At 41.1% G+C, this 22125-nt stretch overlaps 2 pseudogenes; both read left to right on the plus strand.

Moving 5' to 3' along the window:
- The window catches only part of LOC136835047 (peptide chain release factor 1-like, mitochondrial), a 258457-nt pseudogene that overhangs the window by 3219 nt on the left and 233113 nt on the right, over positions 1 to 22125 (plus strand).
- LOC136834658 (peptide chain release factor 1-like, mitochondrial) overlaps positions 5782 to 22125 on the plus strand; it is an 82431-nt pseudogene continuing 66087 nt past the window's right edge.

Here is a 22125-nt window from a genome sequence, read left to right on the forward strand (position 1 = left end):
GAGACAGGTGGAAGAGAAAATCTGATTAGAAAACGGAATGGTTCCTATTCCGCCACCCAGCGGCGGGTATGGTTGATCACCTGACCTACCTGTGCGTGTGTCGCGAGTTTTTGAAATTCTATCGGGAACGTCGGAGACTATAGCTAAGTATATATCTGCCGGAGTAAGCATGCACAAAACTTTATTTTATCATAAAAATATCATTTTCTTGTAATACCTCTTTCTCCTTTTTCTTGTAAGAGGATAATCCTGGAGACGTTGATCTACTTTGTCAACCCCTCCCATTGTGTTATTGTAATCCATAACTAGTTTAGGCTTCTTCACCAATTTTCCTCTTTTTTCTGTTTCTACCATTTCTGTGTTATGGACTGTGGAAAGTAATACAACATCTTTCTTATCCTTCCATTTTATTGCTGTTACTTTTCTTCTTTTGTAAGCCACCATACCGCCTTTCTGCAGTTTTTCTTGTTTCAATCCAGAGGGCATTTCCTTTCTACTAACACGGACAGTGCCATATACATCTGTTTCATTTTCTGTCAGTAAATCTGCTATTGGGGAGAGTTATAATAATTATCCATTGTAAGGCAATAGCCTTTTTTTTCAGTAATGGCTTCATCAGCGTCATAACAATTTTGAAGACACTGGAAGGTCTTCATAATCATTATCAAACATTGTTCCTTGACCTGTATAAATGACAAAATTCCAAACATATCCTGATTCTGATTCACACAACATGAAATATTTTATACCAAATCTAGCTCTTTTTAGTGGCAAATATTTTACCCAACCAAGACGTCCTTTATAAAGTAAAAGACTTTCGTCTATAGCTACATTTGTTTAGGCGTGTACATACTTTTGAATTTGCTAACAATGCTATTATAAAACTTCCAGATTTTGTTGAGCTTTGGGCAAGGATGAGTGTGAGGTCAAAATCCTCATTATTTGACAAATGCAAATACTGTTTTATTTTGCAAAATCTGCGATATGGCATAATTTTAGCAAAAATTGGTGTATGTAACAAAGGCATCTTAGACCAGTATTGGCTTTCTTCAGGTTTCTTTACAATCCCCTGTAGCATAATAACACTAAGGAAAATCCTCATTTCTTCCCGATATGTTTGGTGCCATTTCTTTTCTCTGTTTCTGATTTTCCACTCAACTTTTGTTCAGCATTCCTGTTCGTCTCTGTCAGACAATAATGTCTAAAATATTGTCATCAAGAAATGACTCAAAATACTGAATATATGTATTTTCTTCATCATCTTCAGTATTATATACATGATGAATTATATTATCACCAATAAAGGGAAATGCAGGCTGTGGAGGAGAGGTGGTTTATCATCCGAAATTGTTATTCTTTGCCAGCCTTGGTTATCAGGAACATTATCGTCATCATCTTCATCTGAAGTATCAGAGTATTCTGACGTCATATCACCATCACTTTCGCTCCTGAATCGTCCATTCCATCATAATACTCTGTATCACTGTCACTCTCACTACTCATGATAGTTATATCAATAATAATAAAAGAAAATCCCGGAAAAACAATGGAAATCCTGCCTGATGAAAGGACGCGTCTCCAATGGCCAACTGGCGCCAAGGTAGCTACAATTTTCTAAAAAAAAAGGCACTTACATGCATAGAAAACGGCTTTCTATAGTGGGAGACTAATATAAACAACAGCCGAGTTTACTGGGAGTTGCTAGGAAAGAGATAACAGAATTTCGAGTATACTGGCTTACTGAAATATGATTGGTCATCTTAAACCCGAGAATACACGGGTTGAGCGGGAAGAGGTTAAATGACCTGCTCTGCCTCACCGCTACTTTGGTGAAAATATGGACTTGTTGTGATCCCTTGGAACACATTTCTAGATGAATCCAGAAAATTCACTGGAAACAAATTCCTATCTGTTATCAGAATGAAAAACTAAAGAAATTCCAATGAGCAGAAATATACTATTAAATGTCTTTTGAAGTCAGTGCCAAAGCCTTCATTATAATTCAGTTTATGTTATTGACAGCTAAATCTTGATTTTTTATCCTTATATGCAAACAAATCTGCATAATATTTTTTGTCATTAGATCTATTAGTTACTTTATGGTTTTCAACTGAGTTTTTTTGTGTTTAAGTTAACTTGTTGCATGTTTGTGTGGAGATTGGCAGCTGTAGGTTTACCAACTCTCTACTTGTTTTTGTTATTTGTTGTGTATGATTCACCAATTTTTGTGCTTTATTTGTATGTTGGTTTGAAGGTTTTTAGTTTTCTACTGTGGAAAACTGAATGCTGATTGTTGTTTACAGTTTTTCATGCATTTTGGTATTTTTATTAAGAGTGTTTCATGGCATGATGTTAGTTTTAAAAAATTTCTTGCATTTTCTTTTGCTTTTGCTAAGTTTACTTGATTATGACTTACTTTAGATGTTACTAAATCTTTTTTATAGCATCCTTTTGCTTCCACCAGCATTGCTTTTTGCTTTTTACTTTCATCCTTTCCCTTTAGTCTTTTCCTTCTCAGCTGTCCAACTTCTAGAACTTTACCCAACTGTAATTTTAAATTTTAATTTATGAACAACTTCAGGCAAGTCCTAAGGTAGTCCAGAAATGGGACTCAGATGTTTTGTTTATCTAGCCTACTGTGTAATAATAATGTACATCGAGTGGTTTTATTTGTCACTACAGTAATCTCTTGACTATCCAGACAAATTCAGCACATATACTACTATATATTTTGTTTATGCTATTCTGCCCAGAACAAGGCAGTGCTTGCCAAAAATAGTCAGCAGTTCAAGAAATACATTAACCCTAAACGCCGACTGGACTAATCGTGCGTTGACTAAAATTGTCCGTTGGGTGCCGAGTGGACGTACCGTATGTCGACTACAAAAAATTTCAACCTTCGGTCAACTTTGACGCGACCGAAATGGTCGAAAAACGCAATTGTAAGCTAAAACTCTTACATTCTAGTAATATTAAATCATTTACCTACATTTTGCAACAAATTGGAAGTCTCTAGCACAATATTTCGATTTATGGTGAATTTTTAAAAACAACTTTTTCCTTACATCCGCGCGGTAACTCGGCCGAAAATTTCAGAAATTCTTTGGTCATTTTGTCGTAATTTTTGCACCGGTTTATATTAGTTGTTACATAAAGTTTTATATATGGAAATGTGCGCAATTTCATGTACAATACAACAGAAAATAACTCATGGTTGTAGCTTCTGTCAGTTTTTAAATATTTCCATATAAATCATGATAAAGTGCCAAAATTTCAACCTTTGGTCACCTTTAACTCGACCGAAATGGTCGAAAAACGCAATTGTAAGCTAAAACTCTTACATTCTAGTAATATTCAATCATTTACCTTCATTTTGCAATAAATTGGAAGTCTCTAGCACAATATTACGATTTATGGTGAATTTTTGAAAAAACTTTTCCCTTAAGTCCGCGCGCGGTAACTCTGCCAAACATCTCGGAAATTCTTTTGTCACTTTGTCGTAATGTTTGCACCGTTTTATATTAGTCGTTGCATAAAGTTTTATATATGGAAATGTGCGCAATTTCATGTAGAATACAACTGAAAATAACTCATGGTTGTAGCTTTTATCAGTTTTGAAATATTTCCATATAAATCATGATAAGTGCCAAAATTTCAAGCTTCGGTCAACTTTAACTCAACCGAAATGGTAGAAAAATGCAATTGTAAGCTAAAAGTCTTACATTCTAGTAATATTCAATCATGTAACTTCAATTTGCAACAAACTGGAAGTCTCTAGCACAATGTTTCGATTTATGGTGAATTTTTAAAAAAAAACTTTTTCCTTACGTCCGCGCGCGGTAACTCGGCCAAACATCTCGGAAATTCTTTCGTCACTTTGTCGTAATGTTTGCACCATTTTATATTAGTCGTTACATAAAGTTTTATATATGAAAATGTGTGCAATTTCATGTAGAATACAACAGAAAATAACTCATAGTTGTATCTATCAGTTTTCAAATATTTTCATATAAATCATGATAAGTGCCAAAATTTCAACCTTCGGTCAACTTTAACGCGACCGAAATGATAAAAAAACACAATTGTAAGCTAAAACTCTTACATTCTAGTAATATTCAATCATGTACCTTCATTTTGTAACAAACTGGAAGTCTCTAGCACAATATTTTGATTTATGGTGAATTTTTGAAAAAAACTTTTTCCTTACGTCCGCGCAGTAACTTGGCCGAACATCTCAGAAATTCTTTCGTCACTTTGTCGTAATGTTTGCACCGTTTTATTTTAGTCATTACATAAAGTTTTATATATGGAAATATGCGCAATTTCATGTAGACTACAACTAAAAATAACTCATGGTTGTAGCTTTTATCAGTTTTGAAATATTTTCATATAAATCACGATAAATAGAAAAATTCTACTTTTGGTCAACTTTAACTCGATTGAAATGGTCGAAAACTGCAATTGTAAGCTAAAACACTTACAGTCTAGTAATATTCAATCAATTACCTTCATTTTGCAACAAACGGGAAGTCTCTAGCACAATATTTTGATTTATGGTGAATTTTTAAAAAACTTTTTACGTCCGGCGTTAATTCATGCATCATTTTGTGATAATATTTTCTCTGTGTTGCTTTGATCGTTTTACAATTTGTTATATACCAAAATCATTGCAATTTAGTGTACAATACAAAGACAAAAAATAACTCGTTAGCTTTAACCGTTTTGCTCACAGCGCGATTTTGTATACAATTATATATGAAAATTTTTGTTTGAGCTGTCATATATTTCAATATTTATATATGATAATGATATTTTTTTCATTTTTGATGGTTGCATACTAAACTTCAGGCAGTGACAAAAAACAGGAGCCAAAAATTAACTCTTAATCTTAAAAACTAAGCGTGCTGTGATTTTTTTAAAAAACTTTTTTTCTGCTGGCCCATTCTAACTCTTTAACGCCCTAACGGCATAGGACAGACACTTTTGTAAATAGAGGCTCGGCGTTAGAGGGTTAATTACATCCTGTAATTAATGTGTGTGTGTTTTTTTTTTAGCTTTGGAAGTGCCTTGTGAGTATGAACTTGTTAGTATTTTCCTGTTTTAGTGATCCTGCTGTGCTAAAAATTCTTATTTGTGATTCCTTTACAAACAGTGACACCACTCCTCAGCACAGGTACCTTCGTCTGCCATGTTAACTTTTTTGGCAGTCTTATGTAAAGCTTTGATAGGGATTTACATCACTTTTGCTGCTGATTTAACATGTGATGATTGGACTTTTATCTTAGCAGTAAGAGGTACAGAAAGCACTAAAGGAAATCCTTAGGTAATTTGTGTGGAGTAAAATAAGCAATAAAGGGTGGCTGATATCAAAGGTAAAATGCAGGCTTCTGCATCATAAAAGGCTTGAGCAGTTTTTGTTGATTATCCCTCAATAGAAGAAGCCTCCTTACTATCTACAGTATTACAATATATCATTAACTGCTCAAGCCTTTTGTGATGCAGAAGCCTGTGTTTTACCTTTGATATCAGCCACCCTTTATTGCTTATTTTAACTCCACACAAATTACCTGAGGATTTCCTTTAGTGCTTTCTGTATCTCTTACTGCTTAGGTAAAAAAACCCATTGTAAAATGGACTTATCCTTGCAAATACTGCATCACATGTTAAATCAGAATGCACTTGTCCATGGCACATGCAGCAAAAATGATGTCAATCCCTATCAAGGCTTTACATAAGATTGCCAAAAATTTACGTGGCAGACGAAGGTACCTGTGCTGAGGTATGGTGTCACCATTTGTAAAGGAATCACCAATAAGAATTTATATCATAGCAGGATCACTAAAACAGGAAAATACTAACAAGTTCATACTCACAAGGCACTTTCAAAGCTAAAAAAACCACACATACATTAATTGCAGGAAATTTTCAGTGAAAATGAGACAGTTATCATTAACAGAAAATACCAACAAAATAAAACCTCAGTGATCTCAGAATTACCAAAAGTAACAAAAATCAACAAAAATAATGGAATTGTCACCAAGGAAAATGAAAGAGCATCAGACAGGGTGAAGAAGCAAGAAACAAAGTGAACTTAGAGTTCCACAACTGCAAAAATCAAGTACAGTACATGTAATGGGAAACAGTAATACTATTTAACATACACCAGTGAAAAGTAAGTCCTTGTAATTATGTAGCCAACAGCTAACAAAGAGTGCCAAATCATAGCAAGGCATCATTCAGTTGCCAAGTTACCTGACATCGGGAAAGTTTAAGATAATAAATAGCACACAATTAGGGCAAATATGAACACTTGCAGTTGGTTGGAACAAAGTAAGTGTAAAGCAGAATTAAAACAACTCTCTACCCTGTGGTGAAAATCTTCGATCATAAGGACTGAATGCTTGAAAAAAGAATCTTCACTTAAACAATTGCAAATATTGCAATTATTCTTTATATCCCAAAAGCACATATGTAAAAGGAAAATGAAACTAGGGAGTGAAAAGTAAGAAAAGCATACTTTTCATTGAAGTTAAATTGGATGTAAAATGCTTAGTTCATTGAGTTATCAACATCTGCACAACTCTTCAGAATGTTTTTCTTGTATTATGAACTTATGATCCTTCAATGTGAGGTTTGTCTGGATAAAAGCTGTTTGGCTGAGTAGTCATGATATGATGTAAAGTTGTTTTTCATATTCTTATGGGTTTGAAATGTTAGTCCTTTTACAAAGTAGAACACTTCATATTTAAGGTAATATAGAATTCATTGCTTTTGTAAGTTGGTTATCAGAATATTTTTTCTTCTAAGCAAAAAATATGTGTTGCTTGTTCATACTTCGAATTGAATGATAATTATTTTTGCAGGTGTTGATTGCAATGGTACCCTCAGAACCACTGGATGACACTGACATAACCATTGAAGTTAGTGCTGGAGTTGGTGGTCAGGAAGCCATGCTCTTCTGTCGTGAGATTTTTGAGATGTATCAAAACTATGCTAACTTCATGGGGTGGGAAATGGAAGTAACAGAGTTTGAAAAAACTGATCTTGGTAAGTTATAACAAAAAATAGTCTTTGTATGGAAATACTAATCATCTTGTCTTGCTAATGCACCTACCTAGTACTGTAATGTAATTTTGGTACCCCAAAAGTACTGATAATGATGACTCGAGTTGGGTAAACCTATCCTAGTTGATTGAGGTTACTAATTGGAATAGTCAATGAGGTCTTTCCTCTCAGGTTGATGACTTACATTGGCCTAACTTCAGTTGTAGATTTTAGATTTTTCTTTTGTGTTTGCTCTTGGCTATGTTGCTTAGGCTCACACAATTATTAGATCGCAGGAAAATTCTCTGTTTCAACACAGTCTTCATTCAGAGAACTGTCATTGCAGGATGATAGCCAGGAATAGTAGAAAAATACTTTTTATATAAGTAACTTACCAAGTAATACGGTGTAGGTAACTAGACCCCACCCACTTTCGAGGAAGAAAAGGTACAGCTCTGCTGAAGAGCTCAATGTATATTCTGCTGGTCAGCGACTAATCATTGGTTGGTTGAGCAGCCCTGGTTTGAAATTTTGTCGGATGGTTGTAGCTTTCGCCTTTGGTGAAGTATTCATTCACTTTGGTAGCACACTAATCATTATTAGCTAAGTTAGTTCTCCATTTAGACGTTCTTTGACTGATTGTGACTTATCATGTCTGATTCTGGTTTGTATAGTATTACTTATTGTAGCAAAGGCTGTAATACCAGACTAACTTCTGCTAAATATGACTCACACACTATGTGTTGCCATTGTAGAGGGCAGATTTGCTCTTTTTTGACCTTAAATTTGAAGAATGCAAAGACTGGGTTCAGGGTAAGTGGAAAGTTTTAGACACACATCTTGACAAACCTCAGAGAGACAGGCAGAGAAAGGTGGCTGCTAGAGCTAAACTCGGCTTTAGCCAGTCAGGTTTCTTCTCCGAAATTGGATATTGCTATTCAACCTGTTCCTTCTACACCTGTGACTGCTTTTCCCCATTACCAGCCCTCCGACTTTTCCATCGACTCTGTCACCTGGTTCTCATTCTTCCGAACCCAATGTCATCGCCAGCCTCGAAGCCAGGAGACCAAAAGTTTGGTCTTCTAGTGAATAATAGCCCAAATTGGGCCTTCTGTTAAGGCCCTTATGGGCCAAATGAGTGTTATCAGTGTCGGTGCAAGTGCAGTGTCAGTGCAAGAGGTGACTACTCTTCCTGCCGATGCTCCTAAACAGAGGTCCCTGTCAAGTTCCCTAAACCTGGGAGGAGGCAAACCGGAGGTCCAAGGAGGTTGGTTGGGTTTGCCCATGGGTATTGCCCCCTCAACCGAGCCTGTGTATGTACCCAGGACTCGGTGGATAGCCGTTGGAAAGGCGTCCATACGAATGTGCATGCTCTGTTGTCCAGTGACTCAGACTCCAGTGCAGACAGAGGGCATAGGCACTTTTCGACAGTTTCCAGGCTGTTGAAAAGGCATTTTCCTTCTGCTGAGCACGCTTCCCTGTAAGCTACCCAGGGAACAAGAGTGCAGTCCACTTCCCTCCTGCAGTTTTTGGGACAGTCCCGATCGTGCTTCACATGAACCTTCAGTGATGGAGTGCCAGTTTTGGCTCTGAAGCGGTCTTCCTCTTCAAAGAAAGTTTGAACACCCAGCAGCCAAGCGCCCAGTTTCCGAGCGCCCAGCGTCTAAGTGATCAGTGTCCAAGCGCCCAGTGTCCGAACTCCCAGTGTCGGAGTGTCCAACTTCCGAGCGTCCAGTGTCTGAGTGTTCAGCGTTCAAGCGTCCAGTGTCTGAGTGCCCAGTTTATGAGCACCCAGTGTTCAAGCTCCCAGTGTCCGCTCAGAGTCTAGTGTCTGAACGCCCAGTGTCCGAGAGCCCAATTTATGAACTCCCAGTGTCTGAGCGGCTGAGTGTCTGGTCATGTAGTATCCAAATCCCCAGTGATGTCTGAGCGCCCTGTGTCAGAGCGCCCAGTTTCAAGCGCCATTTGTCCAAGTGTTCACCTGTGTCGGAGTGCTCACCTGTGCACAAGTGTTCCCCTGTATCTGCATGCCCATGTGTGTCGATGCGCTCTACCACTCCCAGCTGTCACGGATCCTTCACTGGAGCCTATCCAACGCCAGTTGGATAGCATTCTAGCATTCTAGGACTTCTGCAGAAGCAACCTTCTGCGACACAGGATCAGCCAGACTTAGCTCCTTCTTCTATTTCATTGAATGAAGAAGCCATCGAACAGGAGCAACCTACATCTGTTTACGCAGCGCTCCTGAAATGCTTCCTCTTCTGCAACCCAACTTTTTTCTCCCCAGTGGCCCCAACGTCTCTGGGTTCAGCCTTTATGATGAGACAACCTACAGAGTCCGCCAGGCTATCGAAGATGGTCCTTTCTTCATCTTCTAGGAAGGCTTTATCAAGTGTTGATAGTTGGTTAGCAGAGAAGAGGGATCATGGTAAGGCTGTGTTTTTTTCCCCTCCCTCTTGCTTGTCACAAAGGAGGTATTTATCACACGCCACTGGGGAAGTGCCTTCCTTGGGAGTTTCTGCGTCCTCCCAGGGGGACTTCTCCAGCCTTATTGACTCAGCGCGGAGATCAGCATTCAACTCCGCTAAGATTATGCTAATGTCTTCGGAGCTCAACCGTATAGCCCAGGGACATGTTCAGGGTCTTCGAGGTCTTCAACTTCTTAGACTGGACCATGGGGGTCTTAGCCAAGAAAATTGAGAACTATAACTCCCTTCAAGAGAATTTCTCATCAGACTGGTTAGGAGTTCTGTCATGTGCAAGTAAGGTGATAAGGGATGGCTCCCAAGAGCTGGCTACCTTATTCTCCATGGGAGTTCTCAAGAAGAGAGAACTGTGGTACATGTTCACCACAAAAGGCATCACTCCCTCCCAAAGGTCAGATCTCATGTTCGCACCATTAGATCATTCTGCATTATTCCCTAGAGTTACAGAAGAACATGTCACGTCAGACTTCAAGAAGAAGTTGACCCAAGACCTTTTGGCGCAATCTACAAGGCGTTCCAATGAACCAACTCGTGGTACTTCAGTCTCGTTCAGTACGAGGATAGTCTCTCCGCTGCAGCAGCAGCCCTTTCGAGCGGAAGAGTCAAGTTTCAGCCCCACCCATGCACGAAACTGCAGTCATCCCAATCAGTCAAGAAGTCGTTCTCTAAACCTGCCTCTCTCAAGTGAGGATCCTGTCCTCCAGGTCCCCATAGGAGCCAGGCTTCTCCATTTTTGGGACAAATGGGAAGCCGGGAATGCAGAACCTTGGGTAGTCATAGTCCTCAAAGAGGGCTGTTCCCTCCCATTCAGGGAAAACCTCCTTTAATGTCCTCACCCATCAGCTTAGCAGCCTACTCGGTAGGTTCGGAGAGGTTTTTGTCCCTGGGGGAATAAGTCTAGTCTCTACTCAGGAAAAGAGCTGTAGAAGTGGTCGAAGACTTAAGCACAGAAGGTTTTTACAACCAAGTGTTTGTTGTCCCAAGCCATCAGGAGGTTGGAGACCTGTCCTGGACATCAGCGCACTGAACTTCTTTGTGTGGACCACCAAGTTCAAGGTGGAAATGAACCGATCAGTACTGTCAGCCATTCACCAGGGAGATTGGATGGTGACGATCAACATGCAGGATGCGTACGTCCATGTCCCAGTACATCCGGACTCCAGGAAGTATCTTAGGTTTGTGTTCCAGGGCAGAGTCTTTCAGTTTCGGGCTCTGTGCTTTGGCCTTTCTACAGTTCTGCAAGTTTTCACCCGTGTTCTCTTTGATGAAATGGCTCCATCTCATGGGTATCAATGTCTGTCTGTATTTGGACAACTGGATACTACACTCCCCATCAAGAATAAGATGCACGGAGGACCTTCAGAAGACACTTCTTCTTGCCCATGAGTTGGGCCTTTTAATCAACATTCAGAAGTCACAGTTAGCTCTGACTCAATCGATTCTGTATTTGGGGATGAGGATCGATGCTCTGAGTTTTCGGGCTTTTCCGTTCCACGAAAGAATCCAAGCCTGCTTACAGAAAGTAAGGGACTTCCTATCTCCCCCATCTTGCTAGGCCAATGAATGGATGAGTCTGCTGGGCTTTCTCTCATCCATCGAGAAGTTCGTGCCTTTAGGAAGACTACACACAAGAGTCCTGCAACTCTTCCTAAAGGCCAGCTGGCACAGAACTCTTCCAGACTCCTTCATTTTCCACATATCTCCTGAGATTAAGGAGGATGTGTGGTGGCTTGCAGAAGAAAGATTTCTAGTAGGGAAGTCACTGCAACCGCTGAGCCCCAGCCTAACATTATACTCAGATGCGTCGGATCTGGGTTGGGGGCTCTCTTAGAAGACATGAAAGTTTCCAGGATGTGGTCTCTAGATGAGAAGTAAGGGAGCTGAAGGCCATTCATTTGGTCCTTCAGCATTTTGCAACAACGATATTCGACAAGACAGTCATAGTCCATTCAGACAACACGACCGCATTGGCCTGTACCAAGAATCAGGGAGGGACTCACTCCTTCTCCCTTTATGAAGCAACCAAGGATCTTCCCTGGACACAGAGCAATTGCACCAGAATTGTAACTCGCTTTATCCAGGGCAAATTAAACGTTCTTGTGGATGAGTCAAGTTGCTGCAGACAGGTTCTACTTACGGAATGGGCTCTGAATCTGCAGGTTTGCACCGACCTGTGGAAACTGTGTGGAAAGCCATTGGTAGACCTTTTTGCAACATCAAAGAATCATCACCTCCACTTATATTGCTCCCCAGCCTTGGACCCTCTGGCATGGGCAACGGATGCCATGCTCCAGGACTGGTCGAACCTGGATGTTTACACCTTCCCGCCATTCAGTATGGTGAGAGAAGTACGTACTAATCAAGTTAGTGTCTCACAACAACACATGTCCATGGCACTTGTAGCTCCATTTTGGCCACAGAAGGAGTGGTTCCCAGACCTCCTGATAGATTTCCCCAGGCTTCTGCCTCAGAAACGAAGCCTTCCAAACCAGCCTCACTTCCATCGTTTTCACCAAGGCTTATCCACTCTCTTTCTGACAGGCTTCAGACTGTCAGGGAACTTGTCAGAGCGAAGGGCCTTTCGAGAAAAGCTTCAGAAGCAATCGCTAAGTGCAGACGTCAGTCTTCCACTAATGTCTACCAGGCAAAGTGGACAGTCTTAACCCTTAAACGCCTACTGGACGTATCATACGTCGACTAAAATTGTCTGTTGGTGCCAAGTGGACGCGTCCCGTCACGTCGACTACAAAAATTTCAACCTTCGGTTTTCCTTTGACTCGACCGAAATGGTCGAAAAACGCAATTGTAAGCTAAAACTCTTACATTCTAGTAATATTCAATCATGTACCTTCATTTTGCAACAAATTGGAAGTCTCTAGCACAATATTTCGATTTATGGTGAATTTTTGAAAAAAAACTTTTTTCTTACGCCCACGCGGTAACTCGGCCGAAAATTTCAGAAATTCTTTCCTCATTTTGTCGTAATTTTTGCACTGTTCTATATTAGCCGTTACATAAAGTTTTATATATGAAAATGTGCGCAATTTCATGTACAATACAACAGAAAATAACTCATGGTTGTAGCTTTTATCAGTTTTGAAATATTTTCATATAAATCACAATAACTGCCAAAATTTCAACCTTCGGTCAACTTTGACTCGACCGAAATGGTAAAAAAACGCAATTGTAAGCTAAAACTCTTACATTCTAGTAATATTCAATCATTTACCTTCATTTTGCAACCAATTGAAAGTCTCTAGCACAATATTTCGATTTATGGTGAATTTTTGAAAAAACGTTTTCCTTCGTCTGCGCCAGAAATTCTTTCGATCACGTTGTCGTAATCTTTGCACTGTTTTATATTAGTCGTTACATAAACTTTTATATATGGAAATGTGCACAATTTCATGTAGAATACAACAGAAAATAACTCATGGTTGTAGCTTTTATCAGTTTTGAAATATTTTCATATAAATCACGATAACTGCCAAAATTTCAAGCTTGGGTCAACTTTAACTCGACCGAAATGGTAAAAAACGCAATTATAAGCTAAAACTCTTACATTCTAGTAATATTCAATCATGTACCTTCATTTTGCAACAAACTGGAAGTCTCTAGCACAATATTTCGATTTATGGTGAATTTCTGAAAAAAAACTTTTTCTTACGTCTCATGCGTGGTAACTCGGCCGAACATCTCAGAAATTCTTTCGTCATGTTGTCGTAATGTTTGCATCGTTTTACATTAGTCGTTACATAAACTTTTATATATGAAAATGTGCGCAATTTCATGTAGAATACAACAGAAGATAGCTCATGGTTGTAGCTTTTATCAGTTTTGAAATATTTTCACATAAATCACGATAACTGCCAAAATTTCAACCTTCGGTCAACTTTTAACTCGACTGAAATGGTAAAAAAATGCAATTGTAAGCTAAAACTCTTACATTCTAGTAATATTCAATCGTTTACCTTCATTTTGCAATAAATTGGAAGTCTCTAGCACAATATTTCGATTTATGGTGAATTTTTGAAAAAACATTTTCCTTACGTCTGCACGGTAACTTGGCTGAACATCTCAGAAATTCTTTTGTCATGTTGTCGTAATATTTGCACCGTTTTATATTAGTCGTTACATAAAGTTTTATATATGAAAATGTGCGCCATTTCATGTACAATACAACAGAAAATAACTCATGGTTGTAGCTTTTATCAGTTTTGAAATATTTTCATATAAATCACGATAAATAGAAAAAATTCGACTTTCGGTCAACTTTAACTCGACCGAAATGGTTGAAAACTGCAATTGTAAGCTAAAACACTTACAGTCTAGTAATATTCAATCAATTAGCTTCATTTTTAAACAAACGGGAAGTCTCTAGCACAATATTTTGATTTATGGTGAATTTTTGAAAAAAACATTTTTTTACATCTGCTGTTACGTTAATTCATGCATCATTTTGTGATAATATTTTCTCTGTGTTGCTTTGATTGTTTTACAATTTGTTATATACCAAAAATCATTGCAATTTAGTGTACAATACAACTAAAAAAATTAACTCATTAGCTTTAACCGTTATGCTTACAGCGCGATTTGTATACAATTATATGAGTTTTTTTCGCTGTCATATATTCCAATATTTATATATGATAATGATATTTTTTTCATTTCTGATGGTTGCATACTAAACTTCAGGCAATGACAAAAAAAGGAGCCAAAAATGAACTCTTAATCTTAAAAACTAAGCGTGCTGTGATTTTTTGAAAAAACTTTTTTTTGGTTTTGGCTAACTCACGAACGCTGCCGCATCGGGAGACGTTTTTGTAAATAGAGGCTCGGCGTTTAAGGGTTAAGTAGCTGGTGCCGAAGACATGACATCTCTTCTACTAAAACCTCTGTTGATCAAATTGCTGATTTTTTAAACGTTCCTGAGGTCCTCTCGAGGTTTTGCTACCTCCACCATCAGCAGTTATACTGTAGGTCCATGCTAAACTCTGTGTTTAGACATAGAGGATTGGATTTGTGCACAAATCAGGCAAGAGTACTCAATGTCAGTTGCCTGGACTCTAGACATGATTCTCAAATGGCTCTTGGGCCCTCCATTTGAGCCCCTTCACTCCTCATCTCTGAGAGATTTGACCAGAAAGACCCTTTTTTTGGTTGCCTTGGCTACAGCAAAGAGGACCAGTGAATTGCAGGCCTTTGATAGGACAGTGGTTTTCCGCAGGGAGATGCGGTCTGTTCATTCACTCTCAGATTCTTGGCAAAGAGTGAAACTCTGTCCAATCCCTAGCCCCATTTGTTCACTATAAAGAATTTAGTAGATATCCTTGGACCACCAGACCAAGAGAGAGCTCTTTGCCCAGTAAGAACATTGAAACACTATATAGAAAGGACCAAAAGGATCAGAGGCTCCTCTCAGAGTTTATGGTGTTCGGTCAAGAACCCCTCACGCCCACTGTCCAAGAATGCCTTGGCCTTCTTTTTGAGGAGCGTAATATCCAAGTCGCACTCAGGAATTCAAGAGGATGTTTTCCTATTTTTAAAATTAAAGCTCATGAAATAAGAGCAGTTGCCACTTTGTTGGTTTTTAAGAAGAAGCTATTGCTCTCCACAATTCTTCAGTCAACATATTGGAAGTGCAAATCAGTGTTTGCTTCCCATTATTTGCGTGATGTGGAGAGTGTACAGTACAGTAATTGCAGTACTTTAGGTCCTTTGGCCATGGGTGGCATGGCACTGGGCGACAAAGGATAGGGGGTATTCCTTCTATTCCTGTATCTCCTCACCTTGTTAAAGGATGTTGAGTTTTGGGAAGCCTGGAGGTACAATACCTGGGGTACCCACCAGTCATTGTTTTTAATGGATGGGTGATGGTGTTATTTTTAGGAGTGTGTGGTAACAGAAAATTTCTTATCATTTTCGTTGTACTGCGCCAGGGCAAGGGCATTTGTTTTATTCTGTAATGCCTTGTCAGCCCTCAGAGTACTCCCGGCTGCAAGGCTCCCCACTGAAGTAGAGACAACCCTTGGCTTTACTGCTGCGTCACTATAGGTTGAGATGAGCTCCAACCAGAGGCAGTATCTTCCTGCTGTAGCTCTCTCACCAGGTATGGTTACAACAAGCATTCCACCAATGCTGGCCACTTTTGTGTTTCAAATTCATTTCCTTTTTCTGAGTGTTTTTGAGTAGTACAGGTAGTCCCCGGTTGTTGGCGGGCTCGGTTATTGGCGATCCAGTTTTTCGGCACTTGTCTAGTGACAGAAATCGGCAATTTTTAGCACCAATATGCGGCAATTTCCGCTTATCGACACCAGTAATTATATTGGCGCCCGATATAAACCCAACAGAGGCACTGCTAACCGGAAATCAGCGATTTTCGCTCATCATCATGTCATCGGAACGGAACCCCACTGATAACTGGGGACTGCCTGTATATGTCCATGCATCCCACCTTATATAAAATGACAGTTTTACTGTATAATAAAATAAAGTTTTATACAATATATACTTACCAAGTAACTACATGATCAGAGCCCTCCCACCTCCCCCCTCTCATGGACATAGGTCACAAATGAATTGAGCTGTAGCAGTGTTGTACCTATTCTTCCCCGAAAGTGGCCGGGTTCTAGTTACCTACACCAAAACAATAGAGCGTTACCACAAATTTCAAATTTTGAACTGCCGCAATATTTAGAAAGTAATAGCTGTGTAGTTACTGGGTAATTACTGTATATATAAAACTTTATTTTATTATAAAAATGTCATTTTCTTAGACAGCTAATGACAGAATTTTAAGCTTATTTAGACTGTGTACAGCTGTTTCTGATACAGAAACTCCCATGGTTACTTCGTTTGAGAGACAGTGAATACAAAAGTTCTGCAGAGATGATTGTGGGAAAATGACTGCTATACAAACTGTATAAATGGCAGTGAGTGTACCAAACATGATGGGAGTGCTAAAATTGACCCAAGAACAAAGGTATTGGTGAAAAACAATGAATATTACTTAGCAGATGTGCTCAGATGATGACTTTCAACAGGTTCAAACAAACATCACTGATTTTAGTGAGCCTGGCAATGGAATTTGTGTAGAGGCTGTGCCAAAATTTGCATGTGCTAGAACACTTTTATCTGGATGAATGGATGTTCCTGTTCATAGGAAGATTTTTTTATGAAACTATACAAGCCAAAAACCCAAAAAGTATTGAATAGAGATACTTTTATAAAAGTTTACAACCCAGAAAGCCCAGTAGATATGGAACAGAGATACCTTGTGCTTTGTGTTCAGTTGACAGTAGGGGAAAGGGCACCATTTGTATATGGACAACCACTATGACTTGGGCGGAGGAAAAATCACACATTAAAACTGCCTCAGCAACGTGGCTTCTTCTCTCTACTTGCATAATTGTTGTTTTTCTATCACTGTTTTAGGGTAAATAGTACATTATGTACCTTACAGTACATATGATTTTGTAATTATATAACTGTATGCTATATGTGCTGTACTCTACATAGAAAATGCCATTCATGAAATGTAAATATTGTAGCATAAAATATTGATTCACTATCAAGCAATTCATTGCTTAAATTTTGTTATTACTTATTTGCGCAAATAGTCTAGAAGTCTTTTACTTTGATTTTAGCTATTTTAGCATCAAACGCTATGCTCTCCTCGAGCAGGCTTCTTGATGAACCCGTAGGTTTTATATATACCTGTCGGTTTCGTCTCCGCCAAACTCCGCCTCATGTGACTTATTCTTGACTCGGAAGGTTGTTAAGTACGCTATGCTCTCTCCGAGCAGGCTACTTGATGAATCCGTAGGTTTTATCGCCGCCAAACGCCGCCTCCTTTGGCTTATTATTAGTCGTTTGGCACCCGGCAGGTGGCGTTGTACGCTATGCTCTCCCGAGCAGGCTACCTGATGAATCCGTAGGTTTCATATACACCTGTTGGTTTTACCTCCGTCAAGCTCCACCTTATGTGGCTTATTAATAGTCGCTCTTTGAACTCCGTCTCGGGCGGGATTCTTGTTAATTGGTAGGTTTCATATAAACCTATCGGTTCTCCGCCTCTTGTGGCTTATTAATAGTTAATCTTTCGGTGTTTGGGCTCTCTGGGCGAGATTTCGATGGTTCTGGTAGGTTTCATATACGCGGAATATCGATTTCCTCCGCCAAACTCCGTTTCGGGCGAGATTCTCGGTAAATTGGTAGGTTTCATATACACCTATCGGTTTTTCCTTCGCCAAACTCCGTCTTATATAACTTATTGATATTTGTTCCTCCGGTGTCTGGGGTTCTAATTTTTCCCCTCCTGAGGTAAATAAGTCTCGTAACTCTTCGCCAAGTTAATTGTTTACGGAGAGTTTTCTGAAGACGTTATGCCTTCTGTCTCGTTCTCGACCTGTGAACATCGTCCCGGAGCGATAAGTAGGTGCGGGAATAATTGAGACAAACCTTTTCCGCTTAGCTCGGAATTGGGTGAGGCAAACTTTTCCTTTAGGGGATTCGTTACCTTCTCATCCCTTTTCGACGGTTCCTGGTCTACCGTCCCTAAAAGTGAAGTAAGTAAAATAAAAAAGACCACCCTTTTTAAACCAAGAAGACCCGCTCGGGGCCCCCTCAAGGACGTCTCGGATCTCTAATCCGGTGCCATCTCTGAGTTTGGCCTCGTCTTCTGAAAGGGACACGCCCAAGCAAAGCAAGGCGGTTACCCCCTCCTTCCTTTGTTGGATAACTCTTTTACGGGTCTCCTTATAAGGAGCTCGTTATGAGGGTCATTGTCAACCTATTAAACTAACTATCTACGTCATGGTCCATGCCTTCCCTTTCCCAGGAGCTTAAATCCCAAGAGATCAATCTCAAGACTCATTGTCAATGGATCACCTGTTAAGTCCTGTTCCGTTCGAATTCTATCGTTCGGACATCTCCACCTCTTTTCCCCTCCAGTCTGGGGAATCTTGGTGCCTTCCCTTTATGCTTCCCAGCATGAAGGCACCCTCCTGTCGGGGGTGTGGGCACACGGAGGTTGGTGGAAGGGCATTTCTTCCCTTCCGGTCTGGTATCCTCTTATCCGGGTTTTACCAGACTGTCAGAACGAGCATGGCATCTGTCTGGCAGGATCCATAAGTGAGCCCTCAGCTAGGGGCTGGACACATCGTCTCCCTGAGGACTCTAATGGAGTGGCAGGCGGAAAATTCCAAGTTCACGCCAGCTGTGGGGTCTTACCGTGCTCTCTTTGGGAGCCCTGTTTCTTACCCCTTGTGCTCCGAATGTAGCCCCTCTTATCAACAGGCTTGTTTTGAAAATGTATCGCTGAGGCATTTCCGGGAGACAGATATCACAGATACATTCACAGTGAATCTTCTAACCCCGGACTACGCTTCTAATTTCTTCAGCGTACAGCTCCCTAAGCTTCCGGAGTCAATTTTCGGAAGCTGAAACAGGGTGTAAGTCAGGCTTGCCCGTTCCGCCTTGAGCTGAAGAATCTTATGAACAGTTTCACCTGGAGAATTAATCTTTTCCCCAGGTGGGCGTTGTTACGGCCCGTCTTGGGCTACTATTGTTACCCAGAGCCTCCGTTCTCATGGGTGTCTACCCTACGAGCAGAAACGGTCTGATCTTGCCGGGACCTGTCCCAAGTCCGGCAAGAAGTTCATGTAGTTCAAGAGCCCCCCTGCTCAGGCGGTGTGCAGGCGCTTCAGGTCTCTGCCCCTAGACAGCCGTCAGCTCTCACTCCCAGCCTCCACCTCGATGTGTGCGGGTTCAGCCAACACATCAGCCCCTTGTATCGCCCCCGTGTGTCTCTGCCTCCCCCACGTGCCCGCCGGAGTTTTCTTTGCTTCATACCAAAACCTAAGGAAAGAATTTTCACTAGACATTTGGCCAGAGGCTCTGACCCTCAGGGTTATCATAGGAGCAGGATGCATCCTACTCCTCTCCGAGAATTTGGGAAGGCATTCGCTTCACGGGAGGCAATCAAGCCTCCTCCCTGTAGTATTTCTCATATGGGTGGGAGGCTGTACCATTTTCGGGGCCACTGGAACTTCAGTTCCTGGGCCCAGAGTATAGTTATCAGGGCCCGGGGGGGGAGCTGGACTGTTGTTCCCCCCAATCAGGTTCAGTCAACCTCCGGCCAGAGTTCTGGGGGTCTTTGCGAATGGCCTGTCAGGCTTTTTCAGTCTGCCTAGGAAGTTCCCTTCCACTGGAAAATTTTTCCGGGCGTGTCCCGTTTGTTTTCCTTATTCTTGCGGCAAGTCTCGGTTGCTTACAGTCTTGTGGGTTCGGATCCTACTGCGCCGTGGAGCCGTAACCACTTCTATAGACCTTTCCGATGCTTCCTTTCACATCTTGGTTGCAGAAAGGTCCTATCCCTTCTGGGATTCAGACTCGGGGAGCAGGCGTACCCCTTCAGGTTCATGCCCTCCTCAATACGGCTCCAGAGTCTTTGCCAGTTTGAACAATACCGTAGTTCAACAGCTCCGGTATTAGGAGGCTATGCTAGCTGCATATCTAGTTGCCTGGCTCATTTGGGCACCCAGCGTCGGGAATTGCCTGAGGGCCCCGGTCATTATAATCGGTTTCTAGAGTCTTTGGGCTTCTAAGTAACCAGGAAGGAATCCCACCTGATTCAGGAGGGTAACCTTCCCGTAGTTATGAATCCAGTGGAAGTGGAAAGAGATAACAAGGGCATCTTATCATTTCATCATCTCAAGCATACCTCCCCGTGCCCAAGAAAAGGTCCTGGGTTTTCTCCAGTTTGCTTTAGTGACGGTTCTCCTTCTGAAGTCAAAGCTGGAGTTTATGACCGGGGGTATGGTGGAGTCAGGGACGTGTCTCCTTGATTCCTCCTGCTTGAATAGTGGCCTCCGGCCCTGCACAACTGTCAAGTGCTTACCCAAGTCAGTTCCTCTCCAGCTTTCCCCTCCGGCCTCAGTATTCCACACCGTCACCTCTCTGGGCGGGTGAGGTGGATATTTTTGGCCCAATGAAGTACATGGTACTTAGTCGGTCACGTTCCGGCAGTTCCATATCAACGCTCTGGAGGGCGGTGACAGTCTTCCTGTTCTTGAAACTTCTTCCCCAAGAGGTTTCCTTTTAGGCTGGTTCTGAACAAAACAGCAATAGTGCGCTGCATGTAAACAAGTGGTTTTGGACTCGAATTGCTTCGTTCAGGTTATGGTTCATTCTTCTCCATAACCAACAGACGCAGGTGCTTCTGTCTACCACCCTTCTCGTAGGGGTCCAAAAGGTCACTGCTTTTTCCCTATCCAGGGCCTCCCCCCTGGTGTCGGAATAGTCCTTAGGCGGAGCGTCATTCAGGTAGTCTTGTGACCTTTTCCTGGGCCTGGAAGTAGGTCAGTTTGCAACCCAATTCAGCCACAAACTATCAAGCTGTCCCGTCTGGTATAAACTCAGCTGCGCCAGCCCACTCAAGCTCTGATGTCCTGGCTTTGTGGTCTTTGTGAATCTTACAGTTTAGGAGGAAACTGATATTGGTCCTGTTATTTCTGTTTTCCTGAAATCAGTTAAGGGATCCTACTCTACTGCAGTATGGTTCTGCAGTTAAGTAACTAGCACTCTTCACATAGTTTTCGAAGCTACAGTACTGATGCGGCCGCATTGGCCTCGAGCAAAGTGTTTTGTTGGAACCAGACTCACAGGCCCTTAACTTTCATCCCTAAGGTCTGTGTTCGTCTAAGAACAGTACTCCGTCCACATTCGGTTTCCTGGTCTTTGAGTAATGTATCGGAGTTAGCTTCGGCAAACCAACAATCATCTCGTTCTTATCTTTCCTTGTTAAGGAAGTCCCAAAATTTTTAATCAGCTTAGCTTCTAGTGTTAGTTTTCCTGTACTGTCTGCCCTGTCTGGCGCTGGAACCAATCAGTTTGGTTTCCCCTCATCAGGGGTAGTGTTGTGAATTCCTCACCCTAACTTTCTCTCTACAATTGAAGGTCCTCATTTTCGGTGGTCACCTTGGAAAGTACTCCCCTTTTACAAGGTCTGTTTCTGTGTCCAGTTTTTTTCTTCTTGCAGGCTTTTTTTAGACAGGACCTCGCAATTTTGTCAGGTCCTCTCCTTTAAAAAAAGGGGGCACTGTCATTGGGTCCGCTATTAGGCAGGAAGTATTTTCTTAATACAAGCCTATTCAGGTGCTGTTCTAAGCTCATGATCTTTAGACGGTGACCACTTACATTATTTTCATTACATGAACTTAGAGGACCTTACTTATGTTCAGGGTAGAATTCTCCTAGTTTTCAACGTTTCTATTTAAGTCTTTAATAGCATAAGAATGATGTTTATTTCTCTGTTACTATTTCACCGGGTGACACGGGACCCCGATCCAGAAAAAGGATTTTGACAAAGGAAAATCTATTTCTGGAGAGGGGTAGTGTCACCCGGTGACCCACCCCTGTTTTTCATTCTCTCCCTCCCTTGTTAAACTTCATTCTAGTGAGGTGGGTGCTAACATGGAATGCGGCTAGTGTTGCCTTGTATACAGTCCATGAGTAGTGCATGGGCTTGTATCGGCACCTCTCTCGTTGGGACTTTTGACATTGGGAATCTCTATAGGATAAGGTTCCGTGTTTT

This window comes from Macrobrachium rosenbergii, chromosome 54 (assembly GCF_040412425.1).
Source record: "Macrobrachium rosenbergii isolate ZJJX-2024 chromosome 54, ASM4041242v1, whole genome shotgun sequence".
Classification (NCBI taxonomy): Eukaryota; Metazoa; Arthropoda; class Malacostraca; order Decapoda; family Palaemonidae; genus Macrobrachium; species Macrobrachium rosenbergii.